At 39.0% G+C, this 25,254-nt stretch overlaps 1 long non-coding RNA gene and 1 gene segment (V, D, J or C); both read right to left on the bottom strand.

The window, feature by feature from the left end:
* Positions 1–8,675: 8,675 nt before the first annotated feature.
* LOC311087271 lies at positions 8,676–10,756 on the bottom strand. Its single transcript, XR_014607201.1, has 3 exons — positions 10,541–10,756; positions 9,084–10,367; positions 8,676–8,980 (listed from the first exon to the last, which is right to left on the bottom strand). It is a non-coding gene; the product is annotated as an uncharacterized lncRNA (long non-coding RNA).
* Positions 10,757–23,602: 12,846 nt separating this feature from the next.
* On the bottom strand, positions 23,603–24,108 carry LOC311087091 (T cell receptor alpha variable 12-3-like). The segment is given in 2 exons: positions 24,069–24,108; positions 23,603–23,958 (listed from the first exon to the last, which is right to left on the bottom strand).
* Between the last annotated feature and the right edge of the window lie 1,146 nt (positions 24,109–25,254).

Below are 25,254 nucleotides of genomic sequence, written 5' to 3'. Positions count from 1 at the left end.
CGCTATGGGGAACGTCTATACCAACGCCTCCATAGCTACGAATGTCTGTCCTGTGTGAAATCTGGTGAGCAGCACTAGGAAGACAAAACATGAGACCCTGGAGCAGAGTCTAGATCCAGAGAGTAGAACCTGACGAAAGTGTGCGGTGAGGACCAGCCTGCCGCATCACAGACGTCCTGTAACGATACTCCTGATAAAAGGGCCTTAGAGGCCGCCATACTCCTTGTAGAATGGGACCGTACAGCCATAGGAGAAGGCTGCCCAGCCGCCTCATAAGCAAGTGAGATAGCCTCGACCACCCACTTGCTCATCCTTTGCTTAGACACTGGACCTCCCTTGTTAGGAGACCCAAAGCACACAAATAATTGATCACTTTTACGCCACAGGGCAGCTCTGTGGACATAAGCGTCTAACGCCCGAACAGGGCAAAGCAAATTATTAGCCTCCTGGTCAGCATTTTGAAAAGGAGGAGGACAGAAGGCCTGCAGAACAATAGGTCTGACCACATTAGTGGGGACCTTGGGGATATAACCAGGTCTCGGATGAAGAAAAGCTTTAACCATACCCGGAGCAAACTCTAAGCATGACGGAGCAACCGACAATGCTTGCAGATCCCCTATTCTCTTGAGAGAAGAAATAGCAAGAAGGAAAAGAGCTTTCAGAGTTAAAAACTTCTCAGGAACCTCCTCAATGGGCTCAAAGGGGGCCAGGGACAAGCCTTGTAATGCAATGGACAAGTCCCATGGTGGTACCCTAGAGCGAACTGCAGGCCTCAGCCTCCAAGTGCCACGAAGGAAACGAGATACCAAAGGGTCTTTCCCCACAGACATTCCACCCAAAGGAATGTGGTAAGCACCTATGGCCGCCAGATAAACCTTTAAAGTGGACGGGGTCAACCCTGCCGTGAACCGGTCCTGCAGGAACTTCAGCACTGTACCAATTGGGCAGTTAACTGGGTCCAACCGACGGTCACTACACCAAGAAGTGAAGACTCTCCACTTCAGGGCATAAAGTTTCCTCGTGGAGGGAGCTCTGGACTGTAGAATGGTCTCCACAACCTCAGTTGAGAGACCTGACTCTATGAGCTGGGCCCCCTCAGAGGCCAAGCCCACAGGTTCCACAGTTCTGGGCGGGGGTGAAATATCGAGCCCTCCGCCTGGGACAGAAGGTCCCTCCTGACGGGTAGCTCCAGAGGAGGCCCGTCGAGGAGCGACACAAGATCGGGAAACCATACTCTGCCCGGCCAGCGCGGGGCTATAAGAAGCAGGCAAACCCGGTCCCTGCGAACTCTCTCCAGAACTCCCGGGAGCAGAGCAACTGGGGGAAAAGCGTACAGACGTAGCCTCGGCCACGTCTGCACCATAGCATCCAGTCCCAGAGGAGCTGGATGCGTGAGGGAAAACCAAAGTGGACAGTGAGACGTCTCTCGAGACGCAAACAGATCCACTTGAGCTTGGCCAAACTCCCTCCATATCAGCTCCACCACCTCGGGGTGGAGCCTCCATTCCCCGGGCCTCGGCCCCTGTCTCGACAGAGTGTCTGCTCCTATATTCTGGACCCCGGGGATGTAAGCTGCCCTGAGTGACAGTAACTTCCCCTGGGACCACAAGAGGATATGGCGTGCCAAGTTGGATAACGGGCGCGAGCGCAAACCCCCTTGGTGGTTGATATAGGCGACTACCGACGTGTTGTCCGTGTGTACTAACACATGGTGTCCCCTGAGATCTGTGATAAAGCTCCTCAGAGCCCGGAAGACAGCTAACATCTCTAGGCGATTGATATGCCAGGAACGATGATGGTCTTCCCACAGACCTTGAGATGAGCGACCCTCCAGGATCGCTCCCCAACCCGTGAGGGAAGCATCCGTCGTTAGCAGTTTGCGACGACAAGGAGCTCCCAACACTGGGCCCTGGGACAGGAACCAAGGTTTCTTCCACATAACCAGGGCACGTAAGCATCGCCGCGTGACCCTGATTGTGCGAAATGGGTTGCCCCTCAGGGAAAACCCCCTGGTCCTGAGCCACCACTGCAGGGGCCTCATGTGCAGTAGTCCAAAAGGTATCACGTTGGAAGCTGCTGCCATGAGACCCAACAGTCTCTGGAACTGTTTGACAGTGAGTAGCTGGCCTAGCTTTACACTTTTCACAGCTGCAAGGATGGACTCTATACGTGGCGGTGACAGGCGCGCCTGCATCGACACTGAATCCCAAACCACGCCTAAGAAAGTGGTCCTCTGGAGTGGAGAAAGCACACTCTTCTTGGCGTTCAGCCGTAACCCCAACTCTCTCATGTGGGCGAGAACAACATCTCGATGTTGAACCGCCAACTGATGCGAATGAGCTAAAATCAACCAATCGTCGATGTAGTTCATGATGCGAATACCCTGGAGGCGCAGGGGCGCCAGAGCTGCATCCATGCATTTGGTGAAAGTGCGGGGTGATATAGCTAGGCCGAATGGAAGTACTCGATATTGGTATGCTTTGCCCCCGAAAGCAAACCTCAGGAACTTCCAATGACACGGACGGATGGAAATATGGAAATATGCGTCCTTGAGGTCTATCGTGACAAACCAGTCCTCGGACCTGATCTGTGGCACGATCTGTCTCAATGTTAACATTTTGAACTTGAGCTGCATGACTGACTCGTTCAGAACTCGAAGATCTAAAATGGGACGCAATCCCCCGTCCTTTTTCGGAACTATAAAGTACCGGCTGTAAAACCCGGTTTCCCTGTTGGAGGGAGGTACATATTCTATGGCCCCTTTCTCTAACAGAGTGTTTACTTCCTGTTCCATAACCAGAACCTGCTCGGGGCCCACCAGTGTGGGCAGGACCCCCATAAACCGAGGTGGGCGTTTCTTGAACTGTATCTGATACCCTCTTTCCACGGTCTGCAGGACCCAACGAGAAACATTTGACAGTAGCTTCCACGCTGTCAGAAATTCTACTAAAGGTACCAGCCTCTCGAGACTGGTTTCTGGATTTTGTTGTTGTTGAGTAGTCAGTTCGTCGCCCTGTAGCGGCGCACCGGCAGGGAACGACCGAACAGACTGCTCTAACACCCTCCTCAGAGGGAGCGGGCATCCCGAGGCCACTACGTTTCCGGGTGGTCCTTGAGATATGTGCTCGCCGGAGACCGCTGCGCCCTGTAACACCGGAGGCGGCAGGGTTGGCAGAACGGTCCCCTGAGGGTACCGAAGAGAGACGGGCACCGTAAAAAGAGGTGTTGACCGCTCTGCTTCGGGGGGGACTACCCTCATTCGTCCTGAGCCCTCGGACATCAGGACTTTTTCCCAGCAGCCTTCTTGGCGGTAATAACGGTCCACAGATCCGTTCTACCCCTCGAGGGCTGCTGGGTTTGAGAGCGCCCTCCGTGTCCCCGAGATTTTTGTGGGGGAGCACGGGAGGACACACTCTGTTTTTGAGTGGCACGATGTTCAGCGCTTTTTTTAGAGGAGTGAGGCTGCTCCCGCTCAGCAGCCTCATAGAATGAACGGCGGGGGAGAAGTTTTTGAAGTGCAACTGCCTGTTTAGAAGCTTCTTGTGATTTAGCAACCGCACTGTTAACAGCATCACCAAACAGACCAACAGTGGAGACCGGAGCATCTAAGAGAACATGCTTTTCTTTATCCTTTATGTCGCTCAGATTGAGCCACAGATGCCTCTCAGTGGCCACCAGGGCTGCCATAGCCCGATTGATTTAGCGGTCTCCTTGGTGGCCCTGAGAGACAGATCTGTGGCTCTGCGTAGTTCAGCCACTGTGTCAGGACCAATTCCCCCGCCCTCCTCTAAATCCCCCAATAATTCAGCTTGATAAGCCTGCATAATGGACATCGTATGCAGACACGCTGCAGCTTGACCAGCGGCTGCATACGACTTATGAACCAGGGAAGATGTCATTCTAACTGGCTTGGATGGAAGTGTAGGAGCCTTCAGGGAAGATGCCGTTGCTGGAGAGAGATAGCTCGCAAGCGTCTCCTCCACCTTCGGCATCTCCCCATAACCATACTCTTTATATTTATAAATTGAAGAGTAGTGAGATGTGTGTGGTGTAAAAACTCTGTAAGACACTGGTTTTCCCCACGATCTCGACACCTCGGTGTGGAGATCGGGGAAAAACGGAAGGCTCCTGCGCTGGGGCTGCGCACGAGATGGCAGGAAGCGTTCGTCGAGCTTGCTTTTCGAACGAACGTCCTGCCTATCCTCTGGCCACTCAATAGAAAGTCTGTCAACTGCTCTAGTGATTACATCGAGCAGTTCCTCAAACGCGTGAGACTGAGGTGGCGAATCCTCAGACTCAGCGTCAATACTCACAACATCCAACTCCTCAGAGCTGGATAGTTGCAGTACTGGTGCCTCTATCAGGGGGGAAGAAACCGCAGCACGTGCTTTCACACCCTGATGAGAGGCACTGGATCTATCAGAAGGTTGCTGAGATAAGGCAGAGCCCGTCTCAACATCCACTGATAGATCCATTTGTGAACCCCAGGTCTGAGATCGACGCCGTGCCTCGGCAGCGGCGGGACCAAAGCCCTGGGGAACATGATCGGGATTGAACCGAGCCAAACGAGATCGGAGCGTACGCAATGGAAGCGCGTCGCAATGCACACAGTCACCACCCTCGAGTGCTGACTGGGCATGCTCCTCTCCCAAACAAACAACACAAAGAGTGTATCACCTCCCGTTAAATAACGCGGGCAGGGATGAACACACACTCTAAACTGCTGCTTGCTCGCCATACTGAATAATATATATATAGACAGACAACACCAAATAACAAGGACAGATTTCAACACAGAGCGCGACTGAAGACTCAGAAAGCTTTCGTTTTTTGTTTCGGGCCGGCTTTTATAGCTTCCTGGTATGTGACGTCACCCGCCTCTGACGTTCCGCCACACCATTGGACTGATTTTACATGTGCTTCAAGACGTCATCACGCAAAGCGTTCCCCATAGCGTCAATCTCGACGCAACGCTCGTTCCCTTGAAAGGGAACCATGAAAGGTTCTGTAGTCAAAGGTAATATTGAGTAACTACTGCCCTCTTATGGTTAACTGCAAGTATTGCATAAGTGGATCTCAATCTTAATGTAATAAAAGACCTGCACCATTTAATTTATTATTTTTTTGTTTATGTATGAGCTAAATTTGTCTGTGAAGTGACTCATTATTCCTTAGTGCACCGATCTTTAAAGAGTTTTTATAAGCATGGAAATATCAGGAAATACGAATAATCTAATAATCAAATAATTTTTTTTAATTTATTGTTTCTCAAATTATTATTTCCATGTTTTCTGTTTATAGGGTTATTATAATACAATATAAATGTATAATGTAATTGTATAATTTATGTTTCTCTATATGTGAATTTATGTGTATGTACACAGCCATCCTGTGGCATATCTGTACGCCCTGCTTTACAGAGGTTGGACAATTCTGAAACACTGGCCAATATAATGTTGGAGCGATGGCGTAGTCAAGTGGTCAATCTTCACTGTTTTTACATTCCATCAGTAAGAACAGAGTGTGAAGGTTGAATTAGCAGAGTGTGACGATCACACAAGTATTGTAATTGTACTTTAGGTATATTCAAAATTATTGGTTTCATTTTTAATATGTTATCGTGTTATTTTGGAAAAAGAAACATTCGGAAGGGTTTTATTTTAATGTGATTCCTTGAAAAAAAAAAAGAGAGATAAGTGTGCAATGCTACTCCTGACCGTTAGGGGCAGAGTCGAGCGATGGGTGTTAAGCTGTGTGCGAGTCGTGAGTTTTTCATTACTCCAGAGAGCTTGAACGTGACACACTGTCTCCTCGTTTCTCTCCTGTGTGTTACAGGTGGGTAAATGTATAAAAACACTTTAAAGTTGAATTTAACCATGCTGAAATGTGTTTAGATTATAAGTGAATTGTTTTAGAGAAGTGATGTTCGTCAGAGGTTGTTTTTGAGTTTGATTTAAGCGAGAGAGAAAAGCTCGACCGATTAGCGGCCTACTGAAAACGCACATGTAAGGCTATGTTCACACTTAGCGTCTTTTTTGACAAGAGAAAGTTGACAACGGCGTTTTTTTAGCAAAAAAAAAACGCTGGCAGCGTTCAGTTACAAATAGCAGCCGAGCGCGTCTTTTGTTGCTATAACAACAGCTGCAACAGTAGCCTAGTGCTGTGTGATGCAAAAAAATGTCGAGAAAGAGAAAGTTGGCTCTTGCGTTGGCTTTTGAAGTTACCGGGGAGGAGAATGTCGGTTCACAAAGACGTTTGTGGGTGCACGACATTATACGGGGAAGGAAACATACAAGTACATTCATTTTTTCTTGTTGTTCTTGTTGTTATGGAAACGACAGGTCTCGCTACTCGCTTGTCATTGGTCAGCTGTCAAAAAGGCGCTTGACGTAGGGCGTTCTTTTCAGAAAAGTTGAACTTTTTTCAACTTAAAAAGACGCTCTGAGCTGCAGAAAAAGACGCCGGCGGTGGCGTCTAAAAAAGCGCTCAGGACTTTTTTGAAAAAACGGTTTACTCCATAGGGTTATAATGTAGAACAGACGCTGGCAGTTTGAAAAAAGACGCTAAGTGTGAACATAGCCTAATCTGTCCCTTTTGGGTGCCGTCGCCACGGTACCCGTTACAAGAGCAATAGCATAGCTGTACATAACATATTGCAATCCACACAACATAATGGGAGACATATCAGAGTTCAACACAGATTGAATCCAAAAATTAAATAAAAGCACAGCTGCTAACTCACTGCAGAATTAAATGTGCACCTTGACTCCCCTTTCTCCACTAAAACTGTTCAACAGAAGCTCCACAGAGTCAATATTCATGCGGGCTGCTATAGCCAAATCTTTGGTCACTCATGCCATTGCCAAATGTCGGTTTCATTGGTGCCATCCATTCAAATCTTGGGCTGTGGACAATGTGAAACATGTATTGTTCTCTGATGAGTCCACCTTCACTGTCTTTCCCAAATCTGTAGGAGTTACGGTGTGGAGAAGCCCCAAAGAGTCTTAACACCCAAACTATTGCTGCCCAGAGTGAAGCAGGGGGATCAGTGATGGTTTGGGCTGCAATATAATGGCATTCCCTACCGTGCTTGATGGGCACGTCACTGCCAAAGACTACTGAACCATTCTGGAGGACCATGTGCACCTAATGGTTCAAACATTGTACCCTGAAAGGGGGTGGCATGACTTCATGTGAGACATGTGAGTCCACACACAGCAAGACTTGTGACAGAATGGTTTGATGAACCTGAAAGTGAAGTTGAACATCTCCCTGCACAGTCACCAGATCTAAATATTTTTGAGCAGCTTTGGGGTATTTTTGAAGGAGCAAGTCAGAAAAGTGTGCAGGGTCTACACTCTAGGGCGGAGTTGGCGAAGTTGAAGGCCCAGACGGATCAAGGATACTTGGTGCAGACAGCTCAGGAGGATCCGAAGGGCTGAAAAGATGCAAATGTTTTTAAACCATTCATGCGCGACCAGACAAAATAGAGCTCGCTGCCTGTGAATGTCCTGACTGTGACACAGAAAGACTCGCGCTGATATCGTGCGTGTGCACAAGACAGCCCACAATTCTCTTTCGCACTTGAACGAACAATAGCGCACACAATTATGCCAAAATGTCTTTTTGTTGAATATCTTAATAACATAAGAGCATCTTATGATGAACGTGAAGAGTTGTGACTCCGGAGAGAATGAGGCGCGTGTGAGATCCGCGTCTCTGTCAGCAGCGGCTGGTCTTAAAGGGACAGTACACAGTAGCCACTAATTATCTCTGTCGTTAAAGTTAATCAAAGAATAAAGGGAACAGAGAAAAACACTCACTGGTCTTGATTAAATAACTTTTGTAACTTTAATAAGGATTAGTCTATATATAATTCATAATTAATGCAACGCAGACTGATAACTTTATTCAATTTCTGTATACAGTATGTCCTACTTGTTAGACAGGAAGGGCACAGGTAGATATGATATGCCTGTTTTGTTTTTTTTGCCAAGACTTCTGACTTGTCCAATTTTCAGCATAAATTTTACATCTTGCATCAAAATCCAGTCTATTCATTGTATGCATTTGAAATATAGAGTTAGGGTTCTGTTTTGTACCCAAGTGTACCTAAAATAAAAAGTTTAATATACAGGTTTGTAGCTCTTAATTTCTTTTTATTAATTAACCACTTGTAAACTTATGTTCACTTTTCTTTTTTTTAATATAATTAAATATTAATTAAGTATTAAGTATTAAATATATATTCATTGAGTCGATTAGAAATTTAATTTAAAATCGAATCGAGAATTGAAATCGAAAATCGAATCAAGAATCGAAATTGAATCGAATTGAGAACTTGCGAATCGAAATCGAATCGAATTGTAACATCTGAATCGATACCCAGCCCTAATGAGGATCATTGTTGTATGTAGTTCGAATTAAATGATTAATCAGTAAGTGTATCAAGCCTCTTCTGAATTATTCTTGTATACCACATTATACTCCCCCTACTTGTGTGTGTGTGTTATGGAAATATGTGTTGTGTTAGTTCTTGTGGATTTATTAATAGATCCTTGTATTACTGATAGTGGATTGAGTCACAGAAACAACACACAGAATACTTGTGCTTGTTAAACATCTATGAAAATATGCAGGAAGATTATGTACTGAAGAAAAGGGTTTCCTGTCACTGTGGGCTGCAGGGCACAATAATACTGTGCAGAGTCTGTTACTTTAGCAGGGCTGATTTTCAGTTCCATGAGCTTTCTGTCTTTGTCAGCTTCAGCAGAAAACCAGTGGGCTGATGGATCTGCTTTAACTGGATCTCCAGATTCAGTCATGGAGAGAAGGAGTTCTGGTTTGGATCTCTGATACTGGCGATACCACAGTAGATTGTAAACAGCACCACTGTAGTTACAGGAGAGAGTAACACTGTTACCATCTTGAGCTTCTTTTTCAGGACCATGAGATGTTATTAGATCACCAAGAGAGTCTCCTGAAGAAAAAACATACTAAGTTCACTATTGTGACCAGATAAATGTAATATTAACATGTTTGAATGAAAAGATGTGGTGATAAAGTAAATAAATGTATCTCACCTGCTAGTACTGAAAATATTACAAGTGCACAGAGCAGCATGATGGAAAGAAATGACAAACTCAGATGTGCCTTTTCTTCACTGGAACACTGTGATGTAAGTCTGGAGCTCCACCCTGTGGCAAGATTTGATCTTCCATGATGAGTCTTGAGCTCTTTGTGTACATGAGGACTAAAGAAATGAGAAGAACACCCTCTTCTGGATGAAAACACACACATTCATGAATCACAGAGGACTTGCACAGTATCTGTATACCTCTAAAAAGACTACTGTCATGATAAAAGGTTCTTACATGTATCCATCTTAAAGCTGTTTTCAAGACTTATAGATTTTTAGTTGTTAGAAAGTAGGAAAATTTAATAAAAACATTAGTTGTTAATTGTAAAAACACTGTAACACGTTTTCCTGTTATGTTGGCGACAATGGCGAGCGATCTTGACGCAATGATTGACAGTGATCGCTTGCTCGGAATGCATTTTCAAAGTCAAATCCACATTGACTTTAACTGCATTTATAGTGGGGTACTTAATGAAAATTACATTTTTAATCAGAGTCAATGCATTTCAGAGTCAATACATTTAAGAAAAAAATACATTTAAATCACTTTAAATCGTTTTGCTACCCTTTTGGCATTAACACAGCGACAGTATGTTAAAGCTGTATGAACATGTTTTGGCTCAGAATGCATTTTGTAATTTATCACACTATATCAATTTATTTTTATTTTTTTGCTTTGATATGTTAAAAATGTCATCCTTTTGAGTAATACATTTTAATTTTGCAAAAATTTATTGAACTGGTGTAGGATATGGCAAATGTAAATTACAACTGAATTTGTCATTTTCATTTTGGACCAAATATTTCACATATGGTGTGCTTTTCTGAGTTCATGTACTAAAATAATAATCTGTATAGTATAGTTATAGTATATATGTATAGTTATTTATTTTCAACACCATTCATTTATTGCATATGAAGTATGGTTGGAGATTGCAGTAATACAGAGCAGAGTCTGACACTTCAGCAGAGGAGATCTCCAGATCCACTGTCTTATCTCCCATGTTCATGTTGCCATCCAGTCTAGGAACTGGGGGATCTGCATATACTACAGTCTTCTTGGATGACTCAACGACAAGGAGCAGAAATTCCAGTCCTGATCCAGGATATTGTCGATGCCAAAGTAAATTCTGTACACTGACATATTTGCGTGAGAGAATGACTGTTTCCCCTTCAGTAACTTGTGTTCTGCCCTGCAGTGGTGTTATTGTCTGTGCAAAACATTCATCTGCAAAATAGAACATGTTGATTAAAAAGGATGATAATTGTAAAAGTATGAAAAGTCATGGATAACTGGAGAATCACAAAATCAGACATTTGACAATAATATGTGCATTATATTGGTGCATTATATTTAGATAATTCTAAATATATTTATATTTAAACTGGTCTCTTACATACCCTGTATTACTGTCAGCAGAAGCAGAGAGCACAGGAACATCATGACTGCACTGTAAAACACAAATGATGCTTGTGATTGAGAAATGACAATGTCTCTGAAAGCTCCACCCACACATCTGATCATCTGAGGGTTTAAATGATATTTAAATGAAATTGGCTTATTGAATGTTAAATTTGGAAGTGACAGATTCAATAAGATGTTTTTCTTCCATTAGAATGTTCTGCAGAGAGTTGAACACTGTAAATTTAGAACTGTTGCAGATAAACTGATTGATATCAAATGTCAAACCACAAACATTGTTATTTTCATTTATATATAAATATTTTTTAATGAAATTTATCTTAGACACCATCACTAGTTATTTAAACCAACATTCATAAATGAACACCACATCATCATTTTCGTACAGTGCCTTTGCATTTCTATTCATTGTCTTCAGCGTGCATGTACAGAGCAGAGTCTGTTACTAAAGGCATTGAAAAATATACCTCACATATCACATCTCTTGTACTTGGAGCCACACCCTTATAGTAATAATAATATACTATAGATCCAAATTCAGGTACATTTTAATATTATATTGTTTAACTTAAAATACATATATTTTTTTGTGTACAGTAATGCTTGTTTTTCCTTTGCTTAATTTAAGTGGATTTGTAACCACTTTTAGTGTTTTCCCCTTTGCAAATAGATTGGATGTATAGCTTTAACATTCATGTCAGACACCTGTAAGTGTTTCCACACACTCATTATGTCTTAATTGTCTGTAACTCAAATCAGGTTTGGTGATTCCTCTGCTCTTCAAAGACAGCACTAATATAGACAGAGATGTATATCAGTTCAAACTAGAACTGTGCTAAAAAGAAGTTATTTTTGAACAAGAAGCAGAACAGTGACAAACAAAGCCTAGTAAGATGTGGAGACGTCGTTTAACAACATTTTACTTTGTACAATAACAGCAATAGAGATGAAGCTGGCCATAGGGGCCTGAGCAGAGGACTTGTCTGGTTCTTGTGGTCTTTGCTGAGGATCTGTGCCAATGCCTGTCGTATCAACAAGGTCTTCACACGGGACTGTCTAGTAGACCCGGTCTCTGCTGACGTTCAGGGCTGCGATGAGGTCTTGGTGCAGGTCCACCATCTGATGTGGACACGGCCAAGATCCGGCTGGCTATTGTAACCTCAGGATAAGGATGAGACAGACAGACTAACAATAGCATAGATGCCATTCTTCTTATCGCCGGTGTTATGGGAAATGTTCCCGTTTCCGGCTGACCTAATTTATGCAGCCTGGGTCTGCTGCTTCCAAGGTATACTTGCAAGTTCAATACCTGGTCCCAAAAAGTAGTGGTGGGATCTTTGGGCATATATCTGGGCCTGGTTCTCAGGATTACATGAGAGTAAGACGGTCCAAATTCCAGGCTCGTTTCGCTGAACGAAAATGCCTGCAGGTCCTCCACCCTCTTGATAGACGAGAGCGCAGTCAGGAGCACTGTTTTGAGGGCGCTCTCTGCAGGGCTGTAAGTTCTAGAGAGAGGTCCCACAAAGGGATGAGGCGCAACCGAGGAGGATTTAGTCTCCTGGCCACTCTCAGGAAACTGAATCTCGAGAGTGAGCTAGAATGAGCCAGTCGTCGAGATAGTTGAGAAAGTGAACGCCCACAAGGCAAGGGCTGCCTCTGTGTCCTCCATGAAGACACAGGGAGACAGAGACGGCCCGAAGGGGAGGACCTTGTACTGGTATGCCCGACCCTCGAAAGCAATGATTACTGATGGTTACTCTTGGAACGGGTGGATCAGCCCCTGAATCTTCCAGTATGAGGAACTGTGGTGGTGAACCTGCGTATTGGCGATACCAGTGAACTCCACGAACAGAACCGCTGTAGTTACAAGAGAGTGTCACGTTGTCACCCTCAAGTGCAAATACTCTCTCACTTTTTGGAGTGATGACTTCTGTGGCTCTGGAGCCTGCAAATTAAAGTGGCATTAAATGTGTTTTTCAAACACTTCCGTTACAATAGAATGCATTTACACAATATTATACCTTCAGTTGATGACAGCAGTATCATAATGTAGATCAACATGTTCATTCACTAAACTGGCAAGAACAGCAGATTCTCCACAGTGTTGTACAGCTCATCTTTACACAGCTGTATAGTGTCTGTGCTAAACTCCTCCTCCTGTCATGACACTGAATCTGAATTACAAGTCACCTAAGAAAAGATCAAATGGCATAGCTGTTTAAATATTGATGGTTATTTATTTTATTTCTGTTTTAGTTTTTTATGTTCTTCGTTTGTGCAGCTTACTGTTTATATTGTATTGCCATTTTGCTCATACATGTGAGTTTGTATAGTTTTTGAAGATACTTTTTAATGACATCTTTTGGAATTACAACATAATATGAAAAAAAGAGATAACAACAAACAAGATAACATGAGAAGCTATGTACAAGTTACGTACACATGCCCTTATGTAACCTTTTAACCTCAAAAATTCACAGCTGTTACCACATTTCCTGTTGACGGTTTACAAAAACTTTATGCGTTTTGATACTGATTGATTAAAGACTTTTTCAAAGAATTAATTTTGTATGAGTTTTTGTAAAGCTTCTCAGGCATTTTGTATCACTGGGCTGCTACTCTTAGAGCACAGTAATATAGAGCTGAATCTGACAGAGTTACACTGTTAATAATGAGTTCAGTGGACGATTGTGATGTAGTCGACTGAAATCCATCTGGTATATTTTCATCACTACTCCATGATCGAGCACCTTTATACAGTAAAAATATTGGTTCACTGTTTGGATACTGTCTGTACCAGTAAAGCCAAATAGTATTGCTGTTAGTTTCATATGTGCAGCTCAGTGTCACAGACTCTCCTTCTTCTCTGATAACATTAGTATTTCCTTCACTTGGCCCAATTCTATCAGCAAATCCACCTGAAATTAAATATATAACATTTTTATACCATGATCTAATACGGATTTCTTTTAGGGGTTAGTTATTGATTAATGTATTTTTACCTGAAACCATGATGAGTATCATGAGTAGTATCTGTATGTCTTCCATGTTAACTGAAAATGAATGAAAGGCTGATGGATGAATGATGCACTGAGTGAAGTTCTGCTGTATACTAATAATGTGGGTGTGGTTAGTGAAATATGAAACATGCTCTCTGTTTTAACTCTAGAAGTGCCAGAATTCCATAACTACTAGAACTGCCGCAAGTGGTCATTTTGACCGCTTGATTCCAAACTCTATATCTTTAATGATAAATACTCAATTGAGAGATTAATGCATTTATTGTATTCGGATATCTTTTAAAAACAAAACACCAAACTGTACATTTAAACAAGTTTAATTATACATTTATAAATAATAATATCCGTAGATGTCCTGAACAAAATGATGGAGTAGCCTATGTTTTCATGTTTCCACTGTTCGATTGCGCCCGCGCCTTACACACACACACACACACACACACACACACACACACACACACACACACACACACACACACACACACACACACACACACACACCATATTCCAGCATTGCAATCTTGACGTCGCAGCCTGTTCATTATAGCCATAATAAAATATAATAATAAAATAGTCAACCTAATAAGAATAGTTAACCATCCAAATACATCGCAAATGTTGAAACATTTTGATTCTAATTAGAGAGTTACGTGAGCCCAACGCCGCTTACTTTCACTTCTGCTTTAAAGTAACTTATTTCATTTTGGCTTGTTTATAGTTATTTTTTCATTCTTCTTCTGTTCTGAATAACATTACATTTAAATGATTTGTTGTGGAATATGTTTTGTGTATTTATTTACCACATTTTATTGTTGTGTATATTGGTATATGTATAATAATACCGCGAAATTCAGTGCAGTCAATATGACCGTCTATGGCCGAAATAGGTAAATATGTTCATTTGTTTTTTTGCCTTATATGTAATTTATATGAAAAATATTTTAAAATAAAATACAGACACTTTTAGGAAAGTCAGGTACCAGCAGGATTTTTTAACAAAGTTATTGCAGATATAAAATTCAAAACGGTCAAAATGACCGTCATGGCACTTCTAGTGTTAAAATTAAATGGAAAGCATTGTTTCTTTCTTTCTTTCTTTCTTTCTTTCTTTCTTTCTTTCTTTCTTTCTTTTCTTTTTTTTTTTTTGCTTACCCTAACCATTTTAAAACAGATTTAATATATATCTAATGCAATGTTTACTAACCCTAAAAAATAAATAACACAAAGCAAGAAAATGTATAGATCATAAGGGAACATCAGGTAAATACTTGTAAAATATGGATTAAACATAACTTGTGAGATAACTAGGGCTCTTGAATTAAAAATAAGGATGTACATGGATAAATAATTTATAATAAATGTTTCAATATTCCATAAAAAATAAGAAATGTCAATTTTGTTTTCATGATGACTTTAACCTTAAAAGGAACCAAAATTAATTTAGAATGATATTTTAACAATTTTATACATACCTAATTGTATGTACAGTAAATCTGTGTTCTGTATAGGCCTTCGTAACTTTATTACATACATTTGTAATATTTCACAATAATTTTAGTCAAGTGTCTTATGGGCCATTGTAGAGCAGTTTCCACATTACCCTGGTGATCTTTCATTTGTTGATGCACTTGAGACCTTCAAGATTAACTTTAACTTTTTTTTACACGGTCCTGTCCCCGGCACACTGGAGGAGATGAAGCATAAATTAACAATCATTTACAGATACTCAAATAAAGTGTAAATGATGAAAGACTGTTCTTCTTACCTAAATCATGTGCCGTAAAGAAAAGAGTAATAATTACAAATTTTGACAATGAGTTGAAGAGTGTGAGAAAGAAACAACTAATGCGACTCCTTATGGAGAATCTCTCTATCCTAGTAGCTTCTCTTGATTATTTTCAGCAACTGCACAATTACACCATAATTTAAGAGATAGTTCCCCCTGGTGGTGAATTCATTGAATTAACCAGTTTTTTGTAACCTTTGGAATAATATGTGATTGTTTATTTATATAAACAAAAGACTGCAATATAAACAAAAGACTTCAACAATTGTTTTTTTCTTTTTAGGCTAAGGATCCCTGCACATGATATGCGGGAAAAATAGGTATATTGTGGATACAAATCATTCCCACGACTTAATAATACTATACGTCAACGCATTTTACTAATTCGTTACCTCGTTTTAAATTGGCCTAAATTATGTGCACAATAGAATAATTCATTACCTCGATTCACTAAATCAGATAAGTTGCTTATTGTTAATTGGTGTAAGTACAACGTGACCAAAATTTACTAAATCTAGGGAACTAAAACATATTGCAATTGATTCACTTAAAACGAGGGAATGAATTAGTAGGCCTAAATACTAAAACAAGAGAACAAATTTTTTATTCATTGGCACTACATATATATATATTGTCAAGAGAAGATCTCACTGTTGATGTGCAGACCAAAATGATCATAAATAAAAAAGCCCAATTACATGGATTAGACAAATTATTTTAAATTTAAATTATTTCTTATATGCATGTTATTCCCATGGGAAAGAAGTCAACAGCATGTGGATTTGAACTTTGTCACATAATACAGCACTTCCTCTGTATTTGTATGAGTGTTGAGTGTGTTTGAGTCACAGTGGGCCTCAGAGCACAGTAATACACAGCAGAGTCAGACACACTCACATCTTTGATTGTCAGAGAAACTGATCTTGATGTGTCCAGTGTTGCAGAAAATCTCTCCTTAAATTCAGGCTCAGTAGTTTCACCAAATGTATATTTATTCAGAATGAATGTTGGTGATCTGTTTGGTAGCTGTTTGTACCAGAAGAGATACGGATTTTGATCAGTTGTAGTGTAATTACACCTTAAAATAACTTGATCTCCTTCACTTGCAGGCATTTCTCTTGAAGACTGTTCAACTTTGTCCTGTCCTGAAGACACTGGAAGAATAGATAGAAAAGGGTAAATGTGAGCCTGGAATTGGACATACAATTAAACTCACAGCCTGATGTATTTTCTCTCTGTATGTTAACATTCGCTTTCCATTTAGTGCATATATGCTTCCATGTATTGGCAAGGTCTGGGCCAAGATGGTGAGTGGACCCTCGTGAGAATGAGGCACACCGTGAAATAAACTAACAATAAATCATTAACATGAAGTATCAGTAAACTTAAATCATTTAGTAACCTAAATGTTATTAAACTTTGTTCTGTTAGAATGTACCAAAAAAGAGCTTACCATCATAATGTGCTGTGAGACACAGGGAAATCAAAGCCCATTTAAACAGTTGTTCTGTGCTGTAAAAGAGAACTGTGCTCTCTCTGTGCTTCTCACAGCTCTACTTTAAATGTTTTCATCCTGTCACATGATATAATCATGCACGAAGAGAGCAATGTTGACCCCTTGTGGATAAAGTTTGAAACGATTAAACATGATATTATTTTGTAAACCCTGAACAAGTAGCTACCTATATAGGATTGGTATAAAATGTATACTTATCTCTCTGTATGTACTGGATATACCCTGGGGCATTTTTTTTTTTTTTAAGGGGAACTAGTGGCATACATGTTAGTTTTCCAAAAGTGTGAATGAGTCTAAATCTGCTAAGGGGCAAGTAAATGTAACAAATCTTGTACAAATGTATCAAAATGCAAATTAAACAACCTTTTATTAAACTTTTATAATTTCCTTAATCTTTTAAACAACTGAGAAGATTTATAAAACTACGATTTATAAAAATCACCTGTCAAGTTTATAATATTACATCAATCAATTATGAGAGTCAAATTGGACGACTACAGGGACTCATCTTAAGATCAATCATTTAACAGTGTATCTATTGCAAAAATTATGGAGAAAAAAAAAGAACATTCAAGAACAGAAAATTAGCAGGAATGTCAGAATCAGATATTTTGGCTTGTCAAAAATGTTACATTCAGCTGTTGCAAACTCATTGACTTAAAAATCAATGTTTTTTGTTTTTGGTGGTGGTGTTGGGAAAGAAGAGGTTTCATGAGGGTTGGTGATTATTCGGTGTGACTTGATTGTATATTGACCACTTTTGTACATGTGAATATTTCTGCCATGTTTTAGACAAACATTTTCTCACTTACAATAATAATGCATTTGCATTTCAAAAATGCTCAAAATTGCTTGCGGCTTCTTGGTATACTGGAGGGGATCTGGGAATAATTCAAGATTCAAGGGTTCCACTTCTCCCGAACTGTCGAAGACCATTGATTCCTCACCCAGAGCAGAAGCAGGTTTTTGTACAGTGTTCTAGTGTTTCCTGTGACTGTGGGCTCCAGAGCACAGTAATACACAGCAGAGTCTGATACTGTAGCAGAGGAGATCTCCAGATCCACATAGTTTTGTTTTTCTTTTCTGATCTCAGTGGTGAATCTGGAAGACTTCCGAGCTTCTTTTGCACCGTCTGAGATGAGCACAAGGAATTCAGGAGCTGATCCGGGATACTGACGGTACCAGTGAAGAGTAAATGCAGATGAATAACTGCAGGATAATTTAACACTTGAACCCTCGACAGCAAACTCCTCTGTTTTGTTTGGTTTAATTTCATTTCCATATGTTGCATCTGCAAAAGAAGATCAAATCTTTAATAAACTGGTGTTTAAATTGAATCAGTCATTTGAGATGTACCAGTATAAAATACAATATACTGTACAATGTAAAGAAATACAATTTGTACTTAATTTTGATCAGAAATGAGCAATTCTGCTCAGAGATGTAATACTTTTAAATGTAATACTCAAAATACTTCAATACTTACAAGCAAATGCAGAAAGCAGAATGACAGAATGGAATATCATTGTTTTTGTTCCTTATGCTCTGACGAAGAGACTCTCTAACAGACGCTTAACAAGATCACATCAGATGTCAAAGCTTTAAACCCTCCCTCTTCCAGAGATCTAGATGAAAGAGCAGATCAGATCTGTTTCATAGTCCACAGTGTCATCACTATTCATATGCTATAGTGCATATAGTGCTCCCTCTTGTGGTTACTTACTAACTTGTACAACATAAATGCTCAGAACACAAACAGAATGTGATCTGATTCATTCCTCAAGCTTTGGTTGTTATAATTTATAGGCTTAAGTTAATGTCAAATGTAAAAATTGGGTAAATCGATTTATGATATGAAGTGGAATATTTTAAAATGATAGACTTAATCCAAAGACAAATCAAGAATATTTGATTTAGGACTATTTGCAAATTTTTTGAGTGTGTTTGAGTCACAGTGGGCAGACACACACATATCCTGGATTGCCAGTCGAAAGGAAGTTGTTCTGAGATTTGCTTGAAATCGCTCCTTGAACTCTTCATTGTCTTCGAATTTACTTGGGAATTCCATTCAGCAGCAGTCTGATATTTGCTCATATTTGCCATCATCCATAGCAGTGTTGTATATCAGTCTGCTTATCTGAGTAACTGAAACTGCCACTACTTTCAAGCCACTCGTATCACAATGCAAACTCTCACTCTCTTCCAAACAGATGAAACTTGGACCATCTTGCATCTCAGTTATTGTCATGTTTGTGTTTAGTTTCATTCATGGACTGTTAGTTTGTTTTTCTTCAGTTACCGGCTCCCTTTGTTCTGATTTCCGGCCACTCATTAGTTACTATGGACACTCATGCCATCAACAAACCTGTTCGTCATTTAGTTAGTTATCATTGTATATTTAAGATCCTCCTTGTATTCAGTTGATTATCGGGTATTGTCGTGTCTACATGCTGTTTTGTTGCCTTCTTGACAGTGAATTACATTATTTTGTTTGTTTAATAAATATTTTGTTTATTTGAACTATTTTGGGACTCTTTCTCATCATCATCTGGCCTAAACATTACAGTTATTGATCGTCTTGCAATTAAATGACCTCAGATGACTTCAGCATTAATATTACTATTATATTTTTGCAGTGTTTGACTTGTTGCTATCCAATTGTTCTGTATGTTGTTGTGGACTTTAAGATGACATAGATACAGGTCAGATTATAAAATAAATTCAATGCAAACTTTAACTGTAAAATCAATTTCATATCCACATATTAATTTATGCATGGTTGACTATAAATTATCTCTTACTTAGTAGATTGACGGGACTAAATGAACAAGCTCCTTCTAAACATTTGTTGAAACCACCATTAAGTGTAGTTTTTTATAGCATGTAAAAATTGACACCTTTGTGTAATTGAAATGCAATACTGCGAATCAGGTTTTTGTACAGTGTTCTAGTGTTTCCTGTCACTGTGGGCTCCAGAGCACAGTAATACACAGCAGAGTCTGACACTTCAGCAGAGGAGATCTCCAGATCCACACGTTTGATCTCTTTTGTAGCTTTTGAAAACAGACGAAGACCAGGCTCAGATGTTGTATATTCAGTGACAGAAAGTAGGAACTCTGGTTTTGCTCCAAGATACTGACGATACCACTGGAGAGAGTTAACACTGCCAATGGCACTGTAGTTACAGGAGAGAGTCACATTTTTACCCTCAACAATATGTTTTTCTGAAGACAATGGTTGAATTGTATCAGCCAAAGCAGTTTCTGTGGAAAAGAAAAGTCTTTAGTCAAGCAATAAAATTATATAACAGAGCTTTCTGTTATATTACTGTTATATAATATTGATAACAATTATTCATAATAAACATATTGAATGAATATTTCTTACCCATGCAAAGTTGTATTATTATCCAGGTAAAGAGAAACATGATGTCGTCAGAGAGACAGTGATGGAATAGATTGTATTTGAATAACTGTTTGACTGTCTCACATTCTCAACCGTGTGGATCAGCTCCACCCACTGCTGGAGGATGTTGACATGAAAAAAGGCTCATGTCAGAAACTGCACACTTTAGAGCTCTTAGTTTTTGTAAGGATGTCTATGTAATATATCAGTTACAGTGGGCAGCAGAGCACAGTAAGCACAGCAGTGTCAGTTACACTGAGATTCTGAATTGGCAGAGAAAAGAGTTTGAGGATTTAACATCTATGTAGGAGAGCGGGGCAAAACCTAAGCCTTTTTGACTTTCTCAGTTTGTGTAAATCCACTTGGGGTTTGGAGAATTAATTTTTTTCCCACATTCATTTCACACATGTCTAGTACAATTATGTGGTTTTGGTTCAATTAATACAGTTCATTAATGCTTTTTTTCTTGATATACACCAAAGAATGTAAGTGAAATGTGACAACATGCCCCATAGGTGGGGTATTCTAACATGTGAGGGCCACATTGTAAGATTACCATATGACAGTTTGAAATGTTATCTGATCTAATCAAAAAATATATATACAGACAAACTAAAACATTTTGTCAATAAAATACAATTATTAACTTTTTCATATAAAATAATGGAATTTATTTTTAAAAACAAATTTTTGAGTTTGACAACAAACACACTGCAAGCACAGCTATACAGCGTAGTTCAAAACATAATAGAACAAAAATTCAGAAAATATAGAAATGGAAAATAATTCATAATTTCTGAACTTTGACTCTCAGTCTTTATTCACCTTTTTTTCATGGTTTGGATAGAATAGAATTGCGTATCATATTAGTGGCAAATTGTAACGCAGTGTTACAACATGCCCCACCTGTGCAACTGAGATTTAAACTCTATTTTGCAGCTGCTTGAACCAGTTGAGAGTCTGGTTCAACAAGCAAATCAATTTTCAGATATGTGCTAAAGATAATACAAATTTGTTACATTTAACAAGTTACATGCCGAGAACTGCAGCCATTAAAAGCAAATTCCTCACCCAGATTAACATAGATTATAACAGTCTAATAAATATTCCAGTGCAGAAATGTTTGCAGACGTTACACACATACAGTGCGAGTTTAAATTAATATTTCCCACCAACATCACAGATTATGCCACACTGTGGTCAACTTCTGAAATTACATTGTTTCTGTCAGATTAAAAAAAAAAAGACAAAGTTTACCTTTTTTATCTTTTGAACTGTACTGAAAATATGTATATTAATTTTATTGAAATAAAATATGGTCACATATGAATGTAGAAAACACATGTGGTTTTGCATTTGCTGCGGAGGAGTTTGAATTCTGTTCGAGCAAGACAATGCCCGGTTAGTTTGTCAGTGTGAGACATTTAATGGTCAAGAATATCCAAGAATAGAATTATTATGTAAACTAAAATGTAAACTAAAATGTAAACTAAAAGTTTTGTCAATCTCCTTTGTCATGTTAAATTTGAACATGCATGTAATTGTATTTTCTTTTCTTTATGAAGAGAGGAAGATTTGTTGCAATCTGTATCTTTTTTCCAACACAATCTCATGAAAGTGCGTATCTATAGCACGAATGATAATTCTCGTATAATTTATACGCCAAAACGAGTTTTAGCGTTCAAATGATACGCACTGCAAACCCCTAGGTAGGATTAGGGGTGAGGAGGGCGTGCATATTACACGCCATAAAGTGCGTATCATATTTACGCTAAAACTCGTTCATATAAATGATACGAGATATTATCATTCGTGCTATAGATACGCACTTTCATGAGATCGGGCTCCTTTTTTCAAATTATATTATTGTATTAATTAATTTTATACTAATAAAAGCAGAATATTTTATATATAAGTTTTAATTTCATATCAGTTTCTTAACAGGCCTAATTGAACCTCACACAGGTGTTACCACATATTTTATTACATTAGATTGTGGTTTTGATTGTGGTTTTCACTAGATTCGTTCAAAGTGAAAAGAGCTTCAGGTTTTTGTACGACGTGTTTCATGTTTTGTATCACTGGGCTTCAACTCTCAGAGCACAATAATAGAGAGCTGAATCTGACAGACGTACATCAGTAATAGTGAGTTCAGTGGATGTTTGTGATGTAGTCGACTGAAACCGATCATCAGAGGTGTGTTCAGAACTATAGGATCGTGCACCTTTGTATAATAAATACTGCAGTTCTTTGTTTGGATACTGTCTGTACCAGTAAAGCCAAACATATTCACTACTTGTACTATATGAGCAGCTCAGCTTGACAGTTTCTGTTTCTTTAGAGTTTTTTTCTGTCCCTTTATCTGGCTCAATGTTGTCTCCAGTCACCAAACCTGTCAACAATAAAAAAATTATTTCTGAAAGCAAGGTTGACAAAATAATACAAATAACTTTCACAAGAATACAAATGACTAAATTAATATAAATTTAGTCTTTGGGGATTGAGAATTAAAAACAAAGTAATTATGTACAGAATTCCATTAACTATTTGATAATGTACCTGTTCCCACAATGAGAATAAGTATGAGGCATCTGTCCATGTTGAATCAGATCAGCTCAGTTCTCTGTTGAGGCTCTCAGTTCTCTGAGCTGTAAGTCACTGAAGATCACACAGAAACACACACAGGAACTTCCTCCTCACTGAACTTCCTGCTGCTGTTTATGATTTGATTTTAAATATTACAGAATTTTGTATATAACACACAACATGAGAAGCATGTGAATTAAATTGTCTTGGAGTTCCGCTGTTTGAGTGTGTGCAAACATGATAGTGATGACCATGATGGTGCATAGAGTGCATGCAATGGGAGTATTTCCTGATTTATAAAGGCATCTTATGTCTGACTAATTTCCTCTCATTTCTCATGAACATTTACTGATCATACCATTAAACAAATGACTTTCTAGATATAAAGTTATTTAACTTATGTATTAAATAATTTGGAACAAGCAAGAGCTCCATATGAATGTAAACGCTATATATTACATGAGAATCATTTGAGATATTTTAATGTTTTTTACAGTTTCTTGAATTACAGGATATTCTAAACTGATTTGTCAACTGGACAGTAGATAATATTGTAGGGTTTTAATGTGTTTCATCTTTATATTGCCAACAATTCACACTGACTTTCTACATTTTGATTTTGGTAGCTACCAGTTTCCATTATTTCTCTGACATACATGTTGTTATTGGCAGTTACTTTTTTCTCACTGTAATTTTCTCTGTCTCTGTGTTTCTCTCTCGTCTCTCATTATAACAGGTTTTTGTATAGAGCTGATGTGTTTCCTGTGACTGTGGGCTGCAGAGCACAGTAATACAGAGCAGAGTCTGATACAGTAGCAGAGGAGATCTTCAGATTCACATGGGTTTGTTCCTTTTTTTCAACTTCAACAGTGAATCTTGGATCTACACCAGACACCTCAGCTTTTGTTGCACTCCCATATGTGTGTACAATATATTCAGGTTTTGATCTTCCATACTGACGATACCAGAAGAGATAATCTTGAGCTCCAGAGGCAGAAAAACTACAGGATAATGTAACACTTGAACTCTCCTCATAAACAACATCAGTTTTGTTTGGTTTGATGACATTTCCAAAAACAGCAGCTGAAAAAGAAACATTTGTAAAAGTAAATTTGTAACATTTTAGTGAGAGGTTTTAAATAAAATTAATAAATTAAATTCATTGATATAAAAAACTAAACAAATAAACACACCTGCTGAGGCACAGAAGAGAATAACTGAATGAAGATCCATTGTTCAAGTGTTCACTGTGAGAAGAGTCAGACTGAATCGTTTCATCCTCAGTCTCTTTCAGACACGATGAGATCATGTCAGATCTGTGAACACAGTCGCTCCTCTCTGAGCAACATTATGAGTTCTGTTCTCTAATCTAAATTCAATTATGTTGTTTAATGTTGCAGTTCTTTTAGTTATTGTCTGAGAACACTGCCATCTTGTGGTACGTTATAGCTACCTACACAATGTGTTACACGTGATAATGCATTGAAACTTAAACTACAGGCTACTTTTTTTTGGACTTGAAAAATTAACAATATTATACAACTTCACTTTTATACACTTTTAATGTCACATTGATTTAACTTTTTTTTTACTTTCAGTTTTGCTCCTCTAGACTTGGATTCAATGGGAGTATTTCTACAAAAAAAAAAAACATGTTCAAAAAAGTCTAAGTGCCACAATAAAGCCCAACTATTGGCCAGTAAAACACACTGTACACCGAAATACTATACCAATGTTCTTAGTTTATTAAGACTATATTGGTTTAGATTCCTGTATTTTTCACTTTGTCTAGTTTCCTTATATTTATTATAAGCATACATATCATAATATATTAACTAATGAAAATATAGAATATGTAATTTTACATAAAGAATGTTATTTTTATTTATAGGGTTAGGTTTTTATTATACAAGTATATTTTCAATACAGTTTATACAATATTGTAACGAAGAGGCAGCGGAGTTGGGATCCATGTGCAGTTTTTATAACAGCAGTAAGTGTGGTATAAACAGGCAGGGGTCAAACACCAGCAATAGAGATATCCAAGACAGTACAGAAACATAGTCAAAAGGCAGGCAACAAACAATGTAGATAATATCCATGCAAACAAAGCAGAATCACAAGGGCATGCAGAATAGGGTTGACACAATAAAAGCAAACTGAGCAGTTTCTGAGCAGTTTCTACTGTTCCACTGTTTTCTCGTTTCTGACCCTGGGTCAGAAACGAGAAAACAGTGGAACAGTAGAAACTGCTCAGAAATGTCATTTTTTTAAATCCTTAAAGTGTCTATTTTCAGAATCTGCCAGGTACCAAGCTGAAATAATGTCCCAAAGGCTTCATTTTTAACCCTTTGCTGCACCTGACCGGAACCCGTAAAA

This window comes from Abramis brama (genome assembly GCF_963993115.1).
Source record: "Abramis brama genome assembly, chromosome: 7".
Lineage (NCBI taxonomy): Eukaryota > Metazoa > Chordata > Actinopteri > Cypriniformes > Leuciscidae > Abramis > Abramis brama.
This window is presented reverse-complemented; position numbering and strand designations above follow the sequence as displayed.